Genomic DNA, 18468 nt, shown 5'->3' with positions numbered 1-18468 from the left:
TTCCAATCTGGCCTGGAGTGAGCGTGGACAGCAGAATAGTCACTTCAGGATGTTTGCCTTAACAAGCATGGCCAAGTGCAGGTGTGGACAGGACTCCGCTTTAGTGGCAATCACACCTCAGGCACACCCTCTTGGACACAGCTTCAGGTCTTGAGGTGGGCTTTGGAATGCGTGCTATGGGCAGTCACTGCCAGGATGTAGCTGCCCTTTCAGACCCCTGTGTGTAACAGCTGGGCAGCTCCTGGTGTTGAATGGCAAGGAGAAAGAGCAGTGGGGGTCACTGGCTTGAAATGCTTGTTCCTTTGAATAGATTTGGGCTGCCATTGTGATGAAGTTCCCTTAGGATTTGATAGCCAAGTAGATTTAAAGCATGAATTATAAAGCTTTTGTGTTAAACACAATCCCAATTTTATCTGCAAACAGTTTTTTTTTTCAGAAAAGCACACTGTTATCAGTTTTAAATTATCTATACTTTAATTCACTTACATAGTATGTATAATTAACACATGTTTATTGTAGATTTTGAACATCAATATTATACAACACGAACTCATGTCTACAGAGTTTGTTAATGCTTTAAAACATAATCTATATTGTATTTTTGTTACAAAAGAAATACATACATTTTTTAACCAGCAATTTAGAAAGTACCAAAATACACAACACTGAAAATTAAAATCACCTATAATCCCATGACTCTGAAATAAATTAATATTAACATTGTAGAGTATTTTCTTCTGGGCTTTTGTCCTATGCATGCATTTAATATGTTTCTGAGTGATTTTTTCATATAAAGCTAAATGATGGGGCTGGCCCCGCGGCTGAGTGGTTAAGTTCGCGTGCTCCACTTTGGTGGCCCAGGGTTTCATCGGTTCAGATCCTGGGCGCAGACGTGGCACCACTCATCAGGCTGTGCTGAGGCTGCATCCCACATGCCACAACTGGAAGGACCCACAACTAGAAATACACGACTATGTACTGGGGGGCTTTGGGGAGAAAAAGAAAAAATTGAAAAAAAAAGAGCTAAATGACATCAAGAATGCAAACAGAGAAGAAAATGAAATTACTCTTCCTGCCTGTTTGCAAGGTTGTCCTTGAGTGAGTGTTCTGTCAAACATAACCCAGCTACCTCTGCCTCCTGCTACAAAGAAAAGCCAGGAAACCATGGTGGGGAGATGGGGAGTGAGGACAACCAGAGAAAAATGAAACTCCGGTTAGTAGCCACACCAGAGGGTAAACTATCCTGCCTAATGTATCTGGAGGATTGTTTTACGGAGAGAACATGAAGATGATTTCATTGATTGGTTCATTCATTCATTCATCCGTTCAGCAAACATTGATTGAGAACCTCATTTAGAACCAGGCATTATACTTGACAGTGGGATAAAAACAGAAATAGGACACAAGCTTGACCTCCAAGAGCTCCCGGTCTGAGGTGGGAACCAGATGAATAACTCAGCAGTGGCAGCGAGATGCCTTAGGAGTTGTGATTGAGCCACGCGAATGTGTGGAAAGAAACACGTCATTTGCAGTGGTTGGAGGGAAGGGATTGTGAAGGGTTGTGGACATGTGGTGGGAGATGCGGAAAGGCTCTTTGTGCCGTGCTAGGGAATGTGTTCTTAACCCTGAAAGTGCCTGGGGTCCACTGAAGGGCTATAGAGAGGGGAGTTAAATGGTCCCTTCTGTATTTTGGCAAGCACAATTGGAAACAACCAAGATTTTGATGTCAGACAACTGCATGATCCTTTGAAAAGCGAACAAAACAAGACAACTAAAAAGCAGAAAAGCAAGTAAACAAACAAACAAGATTCCCAGAGCCTCAGTATGCCCATCTGAAAAATGGGAATAATAACTGCCTGTAAGATTGTTGTGAGGTTTACATGAGAAAAAAGGGCTTAAATGAGAAAGAAAGTAAATTGTGAGGCAAAATCACTGAAACCTGTTCAGTACAAGATATTAGCTATTGTTAGTCACAAGGCACGCAAAGTCCTTCAGTCTAGCCCCCCTTAGTCCTGCTCTCTCCTCTCCACCACATGCTGCATTCTAACCACAGAGATCACTCAATGCTGCGCTCCCTGCTCCCACCACCCTACCTCAGAGCTTTAGCCCAAGCTGTTGCATCTTCCTGGTATGCTGTTTTCCTCTTTCTCTGGCCTGCTTTAAGAACTATGACCCATCCCTCAGGACCTGAATTAAATATTCAAGCTTTTCTAGAGTATTAAAGGAATTTTGGAGACAGGAGAGAAATGGAAAATTTCTCACTCAAAATTGGGAGATCAAATTTAAAAGAATGGGATTAACAGGCTCTGACATTTTGCCTAGTGAGATTTGCAGATACAGACTTTAAAAAAGTTCATTTTTGCTTAAAATACTTAAACCTACCATTAGGGTGTGCTTCTCCAGGAAAGGTCCGTGGTGGGTCGCTGACCCGGGGATGTCAGCTTTCTTTCTCTTCCTTCTCCTCTTCAAAAACTCTCTCTCACGGTTTATTCCTATTTTTATTTTCTTTGATCCTGTAATAACCCCACTTGTTTCTCCTCATTATAATTAATTTCTTATTTCTTATTGTTCATATCTTTGTTTTTAAGTATACTTGTTCTAAGTATTATTATTAATCATTTTAAATTCTTGGTGCATCTAATCCAGTAATTCTGCTTCAAATCAACAGATGTTTGTTGGCCGATGGTCTTTCTTTTACAATACTTGTCACATGCTAACTTGTGGGGGAGGCAGGAAAAACACTTAAAAGTTTTTCTTTGTCCTGTCCTCTCACTGCCAGCCATCCCTCCCCTTGGGGTTTCTCGCAATGTTTTCTGTTAATTCCTCTTATCCATACCTACCTCTTGTTTCTGTAGAGTCTCCATGGTTGATTCTAGAGGAGACAGCCTACAGTTGATGCTAGTTAGCCATATTATTATTTCCCTTAAAAAGAAATCACACTTTATTTTATTTTAACTTGGGTAAAATAAGCTTTAAATGCGTGCCTCTGTTTTTTTTAAAGAACGCAATTAGGTAGACCATAGAACGTTTTCAACTAGTCCTTAACTGCTAGAATACCTAATTAATTTGTCTCTTTCCTTAAATGGATTACTTGCTGTTGAAACCCACCAGAACAGAACAAATCTCCATACCACTGGGACGTCACTTAGAGATGGAATTTCCCACAGCCTGATGACCATTCCTTCTACTAGTCTCTTTTTCATTCCATCTGCAGATATGAAAGGATCAACTGTATTTCTGACTTTCTCACTTTCTTGACCAGGCAGGTGGAAAATATGTCAAATGTACCCAGATCCCCTGAAATTCTTAATAAATACAGGATAGCATGGTGATTAATCACCAAAAGTCAGAATGCCTATGTTTGCACTCAGCTTAAGTGCTCAATTGCTGTGTGACCCTTGAGAAGTAGTCCAAATAGTCTGAGACTTTGCACTCTATACACTGGGGTATCCTAGTACATCCTTCAGGTAGTCGGTGCAAGAGCCCAAGCACTTAACGTATATATGTACTTGAGAATAGCATTGAGCACATTATAAGAAGATATTTCTTTTCTTTCTCTTCCCATTTTTCTCCCCCACCCCCAAAAGATATATTTTGCCATTCAAATAGAAAGGTAAAAATGTCTTTTTTTTTCCTCAAGCAGAACCTTTTTTGTGCACAATAGTAAGTCTACTTTCTATGTCATGTACCGGTTGATGGGAATTTACAGATGGAAAGATGGAGGGCCCATACCCTCATGGAGCTTACAGTTTTGTGAAGGAAGCAGACAGGTTAATCAATGACTTTGATCAAGTGAGATAACGCTGCTGGTACAGTGATGAACCCAAGGTGTTATGGGAGCCTTGAGGAGGGGCAACTAATTTAGCCTAGGGGTGGCTCTGGGCGGCTCCCTGGAGTAGGCGATGTTTCAGCTGAAACTGTGATGTGTATGGGTACGTAGGGGGTGGGGTGTAGGAGGCATCCCAAGCAAAAGGAAAGTGCAAAACTACGAGAGAGAAAGAGAAACTTTTAGCAAATCATAAATGACTAGAAGAAGGAATCCTTTGGTTTTGAGAGTATAACTTCTTTGTGAAGATCAATTCACAGGAAAATTCCATGTGAAGAGGAAAATCTTGCAATTGGTGCTTGTTGAAGACCAAGGTCTGCCCTGGTTTGAGCTGTGCTTTCAGGTTGCCACTCACATGGTCACGGCACCACTTGGAAAGCCAGGGAAGAGTGACCTCAGGTGGGAGCTGGAGGAGAGCAGAGCTGGTGTTGCAGCCATGATTCTGCTGTTTGAGCCCCAGGGACACACAGGTCAACAAGCCATTCTACCAACTGGTTGATAGCACCCATATTTACATTTATTGGTTTGTTTGAGGGTTGGATCTCCTTGAGAGTTAAAAAGTAAGTCACCACTCTCCCAATCTCATCCTATCTAGGGACTGAGAAAAAATACCTGGTCTGCATTCTTCTGTAACATAAATCTCTACATTAATAGTCTCCAAATTTTGATGCATATTCGAATTACCTAGGGAGCTTTTAAAACTCCCGATGCTCGTCTCACTCCAATTAAATCAGAATGTCTGAGGTGGAACACAGGTGTCAGTATTTTTTAAAGATCCTCAAGTGACTCCTGGTTGCAGCAAAGTTTTGGAACCCCTGCTCTATCCATTTTAAAATAATTTGACCTTTTCTTTGAATCCTAGATCCTTTTACTTTTCCATTCCTCTAGTCATTTTCGTGCCCTTCTAAGTTCTTTCTGTATAATATTGATGCTATTTAGTGAAGTATCTGAGCTAAGTTCATGGCTGAACTAAGTGCCTTCTCCCTCCCACTCTTTCTTCACTGCTCTACCTGCCAAGGCTGGAGTTAAGGTGGAGGATGGAAATGAATGTTTCCCCAGGGAGGGGAAGAAACAAGGACTTAACTAATGAAAGGGAGATAGGACACGTTACCCGCTGGCTCTTTGTTGTTAGCCGTGTCTCTGATGAGTTGAATTCAGGACCTTTGTTCCTACAGCGTCCTTGGTGGGTTCCCTGAGGACATGTGCTATATGGAAGACACTGTAGATAAACACTATCACCAGGTAGACCATGGATCCAAATGCCTATCTGGTCTACCGTTCTGTTGAATTGAGCTGGATCACATGAGAGTCAGGAGGGTCTCTTTCGTCTTTGGATTGAGAGAAGAACAGAGGCAGCCACCTGGGCGCTTGGTGCCTTTGTCCTCTCCCTCTGGGTCTTACTCTTGCGGGAGGGAGGAGGATTAGGAAAAAAAACTTAGGGAGAAATGGGAGTCATTTTCCTTAGAGCCTGAGGCTTAACTGGCCTGAGCCCCTCATCCACTTGAGACATCTTTTTCCTAGACTCCTCTCTGGACCTCTTGGGTTTTCCATACTTTCCCTGGTTTCTCACAAGCCAGATGGCCCCTGCTCCACTTTGATGGTCACAAAGCAAAAGTTTGAGATTGTTTTAAGGAATAGGTACTGTATAATTTTATGAAACTGATGTCTAGAGTGAAGCTGGCTTTTGGGAGACTGATATGGTATAAATAATATGTATGCCTATTGGAGTATCTTTAGATAATAACATACTGGAAATGGTTTAAATGTCCAAGGAAAAGGGACTGATTGAATAGATGATATGTCAGTATAATGGAATATTAGGTACTAAAACTCATGTTTATAAAAAATGATGACACTGGGATATGCTTTTTAATATATCATTAGGTTAAAAAGCAGTACAAAAACTATGTACAGATTCTGATTCTGATTAAAAAGGGCTGTACTAAAATGTACAAAGATAGTAACAGTAGTGTTTTTTATCTGGGTGGTGAAATTGCAAATTACCATCCCTACCTTTTTTAATTGGAGTTTGTCTACTTTCCTTCATCCATATGATGAAGAAAACTGAAAAATGAGTGAGCATTCATTTGCTCACTCATCCATTCACTTACTCATTGGTTTGCTTAGTAAGTATCACGTAGGTAGATTTAAAAGATAATCTAAGGTTCTTTGTCCTTTAGTAAGGGAAATTTAACTTCTTTGTGATTACTAATGTATTAGGTATGTTGGTCTTATTTATACTATCTATTATTTATTTTTTAAGTAAAATTTTATCCAAGTGCAACAAACATACATCCTAAGTGTAGGCTCCATGAAGCTTTACAAAGCAAACACTTCCACATCAAGATATGGAATGTTTCTGCATCCCAGAAGCCTCTTCTGTATCCCTCCCATCATTGCCACCACAAAATAACCATTATCCTGACTTCTACCATTATAATTCATTTTGATACATCATTTTGAACTTGTAATTGGGATCATACAGAATGTGCTGCTTTGTGTCTGGCATGTTTTATTCAACATTACATATAGGAAATTCATCCCTGTTGGTGTGTATCAAAAGGTCCTCTAAATTTTGTTGTTGTATGGCATTCCATCATGTGAATAGACCACAATTTAGTTATCCGCATCCTTTTCTTAGGTCCCCTGTTGTTTTTTTCTATTTACTCATTCAGACTTGGGAAGAAATCTATCCAGCCTGGCATTTACCAGTGTACAGATTAAGTGGAGTGTCATTAATCCTCTTTGCTATCTACTCGGTGCTAGGATCTCCTACCTCTCAGTTGAGTGTCTGAAAGTCACCTTAATATCCAGTACCTGGCCTAAGTTGGTGAGTCCAACAGTATTTATCCAGAGTAGGTATACCAACTATGGCTGGAGCTCTCTAGAAGCTCAGAGTCCAGCACCTCCCACACTGCACTACTTCCTGGGATGTTCTTATCTTAGCTCCCAATTATAGTACTTTTCATGGGAAACAAAATATTCCCAAATACGATATGCTTCTGCTTGTTTCCCTTTAACCTCTACCAATTTTTCCAAATTTATTATCATTATTATTATTATTGATCATCATTTATCTTCTAATGTGTCCCATGAAAAATTTCCTGTGATTAAATAAGTTTGGAAAACGTTATATACCATACCTTCTCTTTGGAGATTTACAGAGCACATTCACATACTAACGACTGAAACTACTGTAAAGAAACCTGCTCTATGTTATTAAAAACTACCATTTGCTTCTTTTGAGAATGTCTGTTAGTACCACGTAGAATAGAATAATAGTTCCATAACATAACTATGTAGAAAACAGCCAGAGGAAAATTCCCCCTGGATATTTTTTCCTTTTTAGTGCTATTGCTGGTTTCTGAGTTTCTCCATGGCTATTTTAATGGAAATATGGAAGAAAGCACAACAGGCAAAACTAATCTATTATAAATATTTACTTATCTTTTTCCACATTTGCCTGTGAGCTCCTTGAAGGTAGTGACCCTGTCTTTCTATCTTTGTATCTCCCAGTACCCAGCATGGTTCCTAGCACACACTTGAAGTGTTCAATAAATATTTTATGAATGAATGAATGAGATATAACACTCTGGGACTTCCAACATTAAGGGATTCAAATAGAACAAGAAACTAATCCTAGATCTTAAGACATGCAAGAGGGGGCAGAATAACATTACAGACGAAATCCTGAGCTTTGCAATTTAAAAGATCTGATTGAAGCCCACCTCCTCCATTTTTTGATTATGTGATCCAGCAATTTACTTGGATTTTCTGAATCTCAGTTTTCTCATCAGTAAAATTGAAATAATATCAAGTCGCCTTTCATAACCACTGAGAGGACTAAATATGATAGTGTAATTGAAAGCAGTGACCACAGTGCTAGACACATAAGCATCTAAAAACGGTTGCTGTTGTTGGTGTCACTGTTGCTGTTATCATTTTAAACGTGGCACTTGTTTCTCTGGTCCATCTCTTCCCACACCAGAGCCTGCAAGTTTTTTTGTGCTCAGATTCTTGTCACATTCAGTAAGGATTGGAAATCCACAGAACTCTCAGCTACCACACATATGGCATTTGTCAAATTTCTTCCCCGTCTAACGTCTCCCATGGAGCCTTGCCCAGGTACACAGACTTGATCAATTCAGCCAATCCCCTCCTGCAGAGGACCCCTAAAGTTTCTCTTTGCTCGTGGGGAGACTGCCTCTTTCCTTTTCAAACTCCTCCCATCAGATACATTTCTCACATTGTTACACAAAAGCAATCCTACCTTGCACTCTGGTACGCTGGAAGTCTCAGAAGGAAAGAGTGTGTGTGTGTGTGTGTGTCTGAATGTCCATGCACATACCACCCCTTCCACATCTGCTGTGGCTTTCCTCTTCCCCAAAGCATCACCCATGTGTCCATGAGGCTGGTCATATGGCCTATCTCTGAGAGGGACATGATGCTCTCCTCCAAAATGTCCTCCCTTTCAAGCGGTCCTCTGTCCACTCCCAAAATCATACCTAGTTTATATAGTACTTTTACTAAATTCTCATTTCTCCTTTGTTTTCATCCATAGCTGCTCTAACAAGGCCATTTGCCACAAATCTTACGTTCTGCCATTTTGAAACTTTTATTAGAAACATTATTACACATCGGACATAAAGGTAATGCCACATTAGAAAGAAGCTCCAGTATTTTCCTTAAGGTCTCTCCTTGCGCCAGCAAAACATAGCCCATGGGCTGCCACTCTCCTCTTCCATGCATGTGGGGGGCAGCCATCCTGAATTAATCCCACACTCTTTCTCATGTGGCCTACCTCCACGCAGCCCTATGTAGAGGCAGTCACCACCGATCAACTGGCAGTGACTGATGAGGAAACCTGTGAGCCAAACTTGGACCTGTGAAGTCGTTTTAACACTTCTGCATCCAGTCTCCACCAAGATGGGAAGCTAAATTTCTCTTATAGAAGAGTCCTGTTTTCATGAATTGCTTTGAGGTGAGATCCTAGACATTGTATTTATGTTGGAAGGTGCTTTTAAGCAAACTATTCAGCTTTAGTCTTTAGGAGAAACAAAGGAAAAAAAAAACCCCAGAAAGATATGAACAGTAGTCTAATATGGTATGTCCAGTACATGTCAGTTATGGTATCCACCAGCCACAGGTGGCTTTACATTTAAATTAAGATGAAATAAAATTTAAAATTTATTTCCTCAATTGCATTAGCCACAGTTCAAGGGATCAATAGCCTTTTGTGGTGTGTGGCCACTGTATTGGACAGCATAGGTATAGAACATTTCCATCATTACACATATTTCTACTGGGCAGCACTGAACTAGAGGTTGTGTTTTGTATCCTAAGAGGTATTTCTTTTTACACTTTATCATCTACTCAACCCCTCTTCTTTCCCAAAATGCAGCTTGTTGTACTCTGCCAACTTAGCAAACACGTGTTAACACTAGGATGTCATTAAAAGCAGATGAAGCAAGTCTTAAATGAGAAGGTAGAGAAGCAGAACCAGACTCATAAGTACATCAGTTATACTTTCTCAGGGAAATTGGCTTCTGGCTTCATAAGCTCTCTGTAGTTTTGCTCGTTGAGCATAAAAATAACCTTGCTCCTTTTTTTCTTGTAAATTTAGCCACATGTGTGAGACCAGAAATGCAAAATCCATTTTGTGAGCCCCCAGCTTCCTGTTAACATGACATTAGTGGAAGAATCCAACCTGTGATTATATTAAAAAGGGAAAATAACTGAACCAAAGAAGATTGGGATTTGATCTTTCTACGGGGTAAATTTAGTTGCCTGAGAAACAAGAAGAAATTGTTTCAGTGCCAAAATAAAACATCATCTGAATTTGCCTTTTTTCTCTCCTTCAGGAGTTATAGTTGCCTGTGGTACGCTAGGCAAAGGAAGGGCCATGATGGGGAGGAGACAGCCATTCATACAGTTTCCTTGGATATTTTGTGCAAATTTTACTTTTAAAAGTTTCTGTTAGCCTTTATAATTATCTAGTTAAATTTACACATCTAGTTCTTTTCCTAAAAATGGGTGACATTTGAGCACTATAAAATTAATATGAATGTGATGCATTAGACATAATTGCTTTCTAGAAAAATCCCATCTTTATGACTCACTGTTAGAGACAAAAATGTGAGCCCGGAAGTTCCTAGAACATTTGTATATCTGATTCCTTATGTACATTTTCCCAAGAAAACTGTTTTTCAGGAAATAAGATCTCTGCTGGATTTTCTCTTTTGGTCTCTCCATTGTCTCAAATTAGAAACCTCAGGAAATGACTGAAATAATAATTCACTGCACTTGAGTGATTTGGCATAGTATCTTCCAGAAAAACATTCATGTATACATATTGTCAATTTTGAATCTTATTCATTAGAACCGTGGCCTTTTGTGGTTCACATGGTTTTATCTCTGGGTTTGCCGAGTGTGTAGCTCCACCATCTGTAACTCATCAAATGTTCAGTGTTCGAAATCATCAGAGCAAGAACACTGACTTCCCAGACCCCTCAATTTGTTGATGTGGCTACCGTTACAAATAGAATTCCAAGTGACTTGAGCTGCCTTGACAGTAAGGGGAGTAAAGAAAAGTGAATTTTTAAAGGTGCTAGAGCACAGTCTCGTTTATGCACACACTATGCCTTAGAGATTTATTCAAATTGCAACAGGGTTGGAGTGTACCTTTGTGTGACTTAGAAAGAACGTAATTGTTATGCAAATTAAGGGTGTAAGTCATTTTATAAGAAATGGTCAAAAACATAGATTTTGGAGTCCAATAGACTCAACCTTAATTCCTGGCTCTGTCACTTACCAGCTATGACTTTGGGGCAGGTTATTTAGCCTCTGTGAATGTCATTTTTTACATCTGTGAAAGGGGGCTGACTACACCTATCTCAAGAGATTGTCTTGAGGATTAAATGAACAGTATATGTGTAGTTTGTTACTAGTGTAGTTACGGTTAGCGGCCAGGAAAGTAAGCTATTTTTAAAAGAGATTTATAGAGAATTATATGCTTGATGAAAACAAAATGAATAAATATTGATGGCTTTTCTCCCTTTCCCACCCTCTGGGGAAGATTCAATGTTGTTTTGTCAACCTGGGAGCTGAGCGGGCCTGACAGGGGGAGTAATGATTAAAGTTGCGAGAGGAAAGAAACCTAGAGGGCAGATTAATTTACAAAATAAAGGACTCTCTATGAAAAAAAAACAGTAATAAATCTGAAGTCTAGAGGACTTGAGAGAGAAGGGTGCTGGGAGTTTTGAGGGGTAGACAGGGGGCGGGAGGGGCAGCTGCAGTGTGAGCTTCAGGGGAAGCAGGTGGGTCAGGAAAATTTGGGGAAGTATCATGTGGTGTGAGTCCTCAGTTGCCAGTTTTTTGAGAATCTTCTTAAGCAGCTGTCCCACAGGGAGGCAAGAATAGCGGAGTGGTTAAGGGCCTAAATTCTGGACCTGGAGTTCCGGGTTCAAATCCATGTTCTACCACACTGAGGCTGGAGAGGTGAAGGGCTCCCCTGAAGATCTGATGACTTCATGTTGAGTGTTTGGCGCATATATAGGAGGTTGATAAATGTTGTATGAACCTAGCGGCATAATGTTTAAAAAGGACAATAATGATTTGCATTTATTGAATGCTCACTATGAACCAGGTACTCTTCGAAGGACTTTATGGGGATTAATTCATTTAATTCTCAAGACAACTCTACAAGGTAGGAACTATTACTATCCCCATTTTACACAGGATAAAACTGAGGCACAGAGGGGTCAAGTAACTTGCCCAAGGACACGCAGCAAATGAGTGGTAGAGCTTGGCTCAACATCAAATCCTCTGATGCTAGATCCACCCTCTTATTCTCTATGTCATTCTACGTCTCATATGTGAGTGTCTGATCTTAAGATAAGCAACCTCCGGGGCAGTTTGCCTTATTTTATAGATGCTAAGTTTATACTCAGCAAAGCCTGGTCCACAGGCCAACAGGATCAATGACACCTGGGAGCAGAATCTCAGGCCCCCCCACAGACTCTTGAAACAGGAACTACATTTGAAGGAGCTCCCCAAGTGATTCACGATCACATTAAAGTCTGAAATCACTGCTCCAGAATATGAACCTTTGGGCAGATGGATGATCTCATTCACGTCTCCATCCTTTACAGGGTTTAGCACAGTGCTTACCACCTAGGAGATTTACTCTTGATCCAAAAGGAGATCAAGGATTGTTGAATATGAAATAAACCAACAAGTCCCGGTGGAATTACACATGGTTTATCTTCAGCTGAGTGAATGGATGCTCAGCGACTCCACCATCTAGCATAGCACAGGGCACATAGCAGATGCCCCATACCTATTTCTTGAATTGAGATGGAAAAGTTGTGTGATAGAGACATCCAGCACACCAGCCTTCCTTGGATGTGCTGTGACATTTAAAAAGGCCAAATAATACCAAAGCAAGCAGAACAGTGATTATGCACTGATTCTTAACACAGTTTTAAGACAAGCTCTGCTCAATTGGTTCCCCTGTGACTCAAGCTGATTCTCTTTCCTCTTGAGCTCTCTATTGTCTTGGCGTTGTTTGCAACTCATTCAGAAACTAATTAAGTTTCAGGATCAGTTTGTCCTGTTAGAGAGTGTGGATATGCTGAAGTGGTGGTTTTTTATAACTTAAATTATCTGAGTGAAAGGACAATTATAATTTGCTTCTAAAATTGGCCAAAAGTCAGCTTTTGTCAAAATAATTCTCAGCAGACATTAGTCTCCGTAAAACCAGGGTGTTGTATGAAAGGCAACAAAGAGGATTTAAACAGGCCATGGAAAATGTATTGATAATCTGGCCATATTAATCCTGTTCTCTAACAGAGTGTGAAATTACTTGTTTACTCCATTTATCTAGGGCTAGAGGTAGCTGATCACTCATTGACAGAGCCACATTTTGTGATCACCTTTCAGCAGTGAGCTTCAGCTGGTCCAAGGCCAAACCATTTGACTTCACTAGCCTGTGTACCACCTCTAAAGTCAAGGTCAGGACTGCTGTTACCTCTGGGCAACCAGAGGATCCCATGAACTCCAATATATCTGATCAGGGCTTTCATTGTGCATGGACCTGGAGGTGAGCCAGGACCCTAGGTAATCATGAAAAGTTGAGAGTTTCATCTTTAGTATCTCCACATTTCTTACCCTGTCCCCCTAAGTTGAAGATTTTTGTTGGTTTCATCACCAGCCACAAATATTATGAAGATGAACACTACGGGGGATGCAATAAAGTATCACAAGAAGTTCGTATCCTAAAGGAGTTCGTATATATATATATATCTATATTTCTTTTTTCTACATTGGAGTACCTCTTGAAACTTTTTATTAGTTATCTGTTGCTGCATAACAATATGCACAAATTTAGTGGCTTAAAACAACACATATTTGTTATCTCACAGATTTTGTGGATCAGGAGTGTGGTCACAGATTAGCTGGATTCTATGTTTCAGGATCTCACAAGGCTGCAATCAAGATGTCAGCCGGGGCTGCAGTCTCATCAGAGATTCGACTGGGGAATGAGCCACTTCTAAGCTCACAAGTTGTTGGTAGGATTCAGTTCCTTTCAGCCTGTTGGAAGGAGGATCTCAGTACCTTGCTGGCTGTTGGTTGCCCTCAGTTCCTTGCCTCCCCAACAAGGCTATTTTATGAAAGCCAGCAAGGGAGAAAGTCTCTTAACAAGATGATGTTACTATCTTATGCATTGTAATTGCAGAAGTGACATCCCATTACTTTTGCCATATTTTATTAGTTAAATGAAACTTACAGGCCCCACCTATACTTGAGGAGAGAGAGTTAAATGAGGGTATAAATACCAGGAGGGAGTCATCTTAGCATCTGTCAGCCATGCCACTCCTGGGTTTTTGTTCCAGCTGGACTGCTCTAGTTCAGTTCTCTTCCAGGCAGGAAACAGAATCATCTCTGTTGATTCAAGAAATTTTAAGGGAGAGATCATTTACAGTGATATAGTTGGAGTTAAGGAAACTAACAGGGAGGCTGTAGGAGACTAACTACTGTGGTTAAATAGATTCTGTTGATACTCTGCCCAGAATCCCTTTATCAAGTTAGTGCATCCTTCCCCCGATGGCTATGATTCCTGGCTGCTAATGGCTCACAGTTGCCCCCTTTCTGGAGAATTGCCTAATTGGTCTCAGCCAACGGTGGGGAGGGGATAAACTTAAGAAGTTATGCCTCCTCAACCCCAGCATGACTGACTGACATGGAACTATAGGAGGGTGACTCCTTTCCTTAAGGTGAGACCAACTCATTCTTGCTCCAGAGCCCTCCTTGCAACTGTGCTGAAGCTGGACTCCTACTGAGACCACTTACTTACTAACTCCTTGCTTACTTCACTTCTTTTCTGCCCTCTGCTCCATTGATCAAAGGTGTCTGAGTCCCTATTTCAGGCTCTGCCTCTTGGATGCCCAACTTAAGACTTGCAGAAAAACCTGAAGGAGCAAAAGGAGGAAACAGTATTACCAAAGCACAGTGGGAGCTGGAGCCCTGGAGATAGTTGCCTGAGAGGACTCAGGTCATGTAGGGACTTGGCCACCTCTAAGGATGAAAGTTGGGAAGAAATATGTAGTTCTCTCTCTTCTCTCTTCCCTGGATCTGCATTCTTTTAATCAAACCCAATAAGTGTCTTAGTCCATTCAGACTGCAGTAACAAAATACCACAGACTGGGTAGCTTATAAACAACAGAAATTGATTTCTCATAGTTCTAGAGCCTGGGAGTCCAAGATCAGGATGCCAGCATGGTTGGGTGAGGGCCCTCTTCTGGGTTACAGACTTGCTGTTGTATCTTCACATGGTGGGAGGGTCTAGGGAGCTCTGTGGGATCTCTTTTACAAAAGCACTAATCCCATTCCTGAGAATCCTACCCTCACATCCTAATCACCTCCCAAAGGCCCCACCTCCTAATACCGACACGTTTAGGGGTTAGGATTTCAACATAGAAATTTTGAAGGGACACAAACATTCAGACCACCGCAACAGGAAGCTAGCCAACAATGAGCTGGAAGTCAAAAGAGGTTAGCCTGTGGGTCTCTGAGCAGGAGAAGAAGGGAGGAGAATCAACAGGCAAGGGAGTATTAGACAATGACCAGAATCACAGCCTTAGACAATCACAAACCTTTTTCTCTTCTCCAGTCCAAACATCATTTCAGTACCAGATTGATCTTTATCAAGTGCTTATGTAATCACGTCCATTTTCCCAGCTCTAAATCCTCCAAGTGTTTCCTATTGCCTAAAAGAATGATCTATAAAATTTTTGGATCATATCCTCCATTGGTTAAAAAAAAAACTCTAAACATGTGCCCCAGCTCATTTATTTATTCATTTATAAACTACTTAAATTTACTATCAACTAATAAATAACTCAGAATACTACATACACATATAGTATATGATATATCGTTAATGACTATGTGTGTAAATCCATATTTCAAGAAGCCTTCTTAATAATTTTAAGTTAGTTTGGACAGCTTTTGGCACATGTGATTAGATTGTCACCATTGTTTTGCTTTCTGCCTTTTGAACGTGTGAGAATTGTCCACTAATGTGTACGAATCCTCAGACAAATGACTGATCTGAGAGGTGGCTGTGTGTTTTGGTGGGGGGTGGTATGCCCAGATTGTGTGGGCTGCAAAGACAGAATGCATTTAAAGGGGATAGTAGAACTTTGATCTTAAACTACTGTAGTAGCAGGAATTCTAAGAGAGTTCCAGTTGGCAGTAAGAGAATGAATGATTTAATCTTGAGAGCAGTCAGATTGTAATAATAATAGCTCCATTTTTGGAGCATCTACTATATACCTGGCATTGTGCTAATCACTTTACATATATTATTTCATCTGCCCATCGTAGCAACTGTTCAAGGTAAGTATTAATATGAGAGAGGTTAAGTACCCTGCTGAGGGTCACATGGTTAGTAGAAGAGCCAGGATTTGGACCTGGAAGGAACTATGTGTCTCCTATATTGAGTCATTTTTCTATTACACCTCACAGTTGAGACTAGGCATTAGAGAAGATGTTCCATTCTATTGAAAAAGCTTGTGTTCTATAGAAAGGAGTCAGTAGTTCAAGAAAGCAGATGGATGAAAGGAACCAACCTGAAAAGGTGCATGCTCTGTGATCCCAACTATATAACATTCTGGCAAAAGGCAAAACTGTGGAGGTAGTAAAAAGATTAGTGGTTGCCAGGGGTTAGGAAGGATGGAAGGATGAACAGGTGGAGCACAGAGGATATTTAGGGCAGTGAAACCACTCTGTATGACACTATAAGGTGGATACGTGTCATTATATATTGGTCCAAACCCACAGAATGTACAACAGCAAGAGTGAACCCTAATGTCAACTACAGACTTTGGATAACAATGAGGTGTCAATGTAGGTTCATCAGTTGTAGCAACTCTCTAGCGGGGGATGTTGATAATGGGGGAGGCTGTGCATGTGTTGAGGAAGGGGGCGTATGGGATATCTCTGAACCTTCTTCTCAGTTTTGCTATGAACCTAAAACTGCTCTAAAAAATAAAGTCTTTAAGAAAAAAAAAAGAAAAAGAAAGGGGATGGACAAAGGCATGAGCCTGTAAGTATAGGGGCAGTTAGAAGAGACAGCAGTGCCTCCCACAGATGCGAGAGGCCACTCAGAACTACAGAGGAGCAATGTGATTCCAAGGAGCTGGTGAATGCATTGGGGAAAGCAGAATTTAGGAAGACGTTGATTGAAGAATAAGCTGTCCTTATCAAAAAGTTAATAAAGAGTTTACAACATGCTTCCAACACTGTCTGACCACAAAGCCATCTTCCCGCTAGTCTATTCCTTCTCTCCAGTCACGTTTCTATACATTGCATTTCATGTACGCTGTCTTCTATGTTGTTCGAGTAATTGGTCTGCTCACAACCTGTAAAACAGAGGAACAATAATTTATTAATTGTGCATTTGTGACTTGTGCATTTTCTATGTACATGAATAAAATTTATTTAAAAATAGAAGGAAAGTATGATTATGTATGGAGGTGAAATAAATCAAGGATATTATCAAATCCACTGTTCCTTGGTAGATTCAGCCAGTTCTCCAGCTAAAGGTTTTACCTGTGGTAAGAATAGCATTGAGCTGGGAGATAGAAAACTGATATTCCAGCCCCAGCTCTGCCACTAGAATTATTGTGCAACATGGGCAAGGTGCCACTTGTCTCTGAGCTTAAATTTTCTCATATGTAAAAAAACAAGTGTCCCAAAGTCCCTATTAATGTTCACTATGGTGGAAGATAGAGCAACTCTCATCCTCAGACTAATCTCACAATGCACACTAAAGCGGAATCGCGGCTCCTCCCCGACGGCAACTTTCTGCTAGCTGATATCTTAGAACAGAGGTTGGAAAACATTTTCTGAAGAGGGCAGATAGTTAGTATTTTAAGCTTTGCAGGCCATGAAGTCTCTGTTGCAACTACTCGGCTCTGCAATTGTAGCAAAAGCAACCACTCACAATGTGTAAAGGAATGAGCGTGATTGAGTTCCAGTAAAACTTTATTTAGCAAAACAAGTGCTGAGCCAGATTTGGCACACAGGCCGTAGTTTGTCTACTCCTGTTCTAGGATATAACTATTTGGCATTCAGTACAATTTCCTTTGGGCATATACAGGGCAAAATATATGTTCACAATAATTAGATAAATGGGGCACTAGAGAGCTGGAAGGTGAAAGAAAGGAAGGAAGTAGAAAGGAAGAAGGAAAAAAGAAAGAGAAAGAGACAAAGAAAGAGGAAGAAGACTAGAGAGCAAGAGTGGAGAGCCTTGTGAGAGAACTTTGGCAGAGAAAATTCTGGTGACATGTGTCATGAGGGAGGGGCATTGTCAGGTTGGAAAAGGCTTGGCTTTGGCATGGAGCTAGCGGGTAAATTTGGAGAGACCAGTGGGGGTGTGTGTGTGTGTGTGTGTGTGTGTGTGTATGTAAAGCTGAGGTACAACCATCACCGTGTGAAAGAGGTGGTATGGTGTACTTGAACCTAGTGTGGCGCTGGGTACCAAGGGGAATTTGCTGAATATTTTTGGGGGAAGGGAAGGAAGAAGGAAGGAGTATGCTCATTTTATGAAGAAATTCCGCTGTAGGGCATCAATGCTGTGGGAAGTTGAGAAAGCCATTGCCATTTTTCGCAAGGAATCTGCAAGGAAACATAATTCCATGAGAAGGATATTTTACTGCCAGGAGAATCTCCCACTATCCTGAAAGCTGCAGGCTTCCTCAGAGGAGGAGAGTGTTGGTGGCTTCTGGGGGATCCCTATAGCCCAGGGCCTCCATGATGCAAAGCGTTACTGTGAAGGTTATCACGTGGATGGGTAGGGGGCCTGCAGTGTTTATTTGTGGCTGCTCTTTCCATGAGTTCAGAATCCGTGGCTTTGTGCTTTTCCTCTCACACAGTCTCCCCCTTACTTTCCTCATTGTGATTCTGGATTCTGTGGCAGGTGGAAGGAAGCAGGAAGGGAGAAGGTGAGACTGGAGTTAGGCACTCCCCTGGGGCAGGGAATCAGATTCTAGGCCTCTCTCTCTCGGAGCTAGCTTGCTGACTGCATCTTGAGAAGGTGGGCCAGAGTTTAGGGAAGGGATATCTGGATTGTTTCTTTG

General features: G+C 41.0%; 1 protein-coding gene across 14 annotated transcripts in view; it reads left to right on the top strand.

Moving 5' to 3' along the window:
* The window catches only part of CPNE4 (copine 4), a 691914-nt gene that overhangs the window by 339968 nt on the left and 333478 nt on the right, over positions 1-18468 (top strand). The gene's annotated exons all lie outside the window — the stretch shown is intronic.

Source organism: Equus caballus, chromosome 16 (genome assembly GCF_041296265.1).
Source record: "Equus caballus isolate H_3958 breed thoroughbred chromosome 16, TB-T2T, whole genome shotgun sequence".
NCBI lineage: Eukaryota > Metazoa > Chordata > Mammalia > Perissodactyla > Equidae > Equus > Equus caballus.
This window is presented reverse-complemented; position numbering and strand designations above follow the sequence as displayed.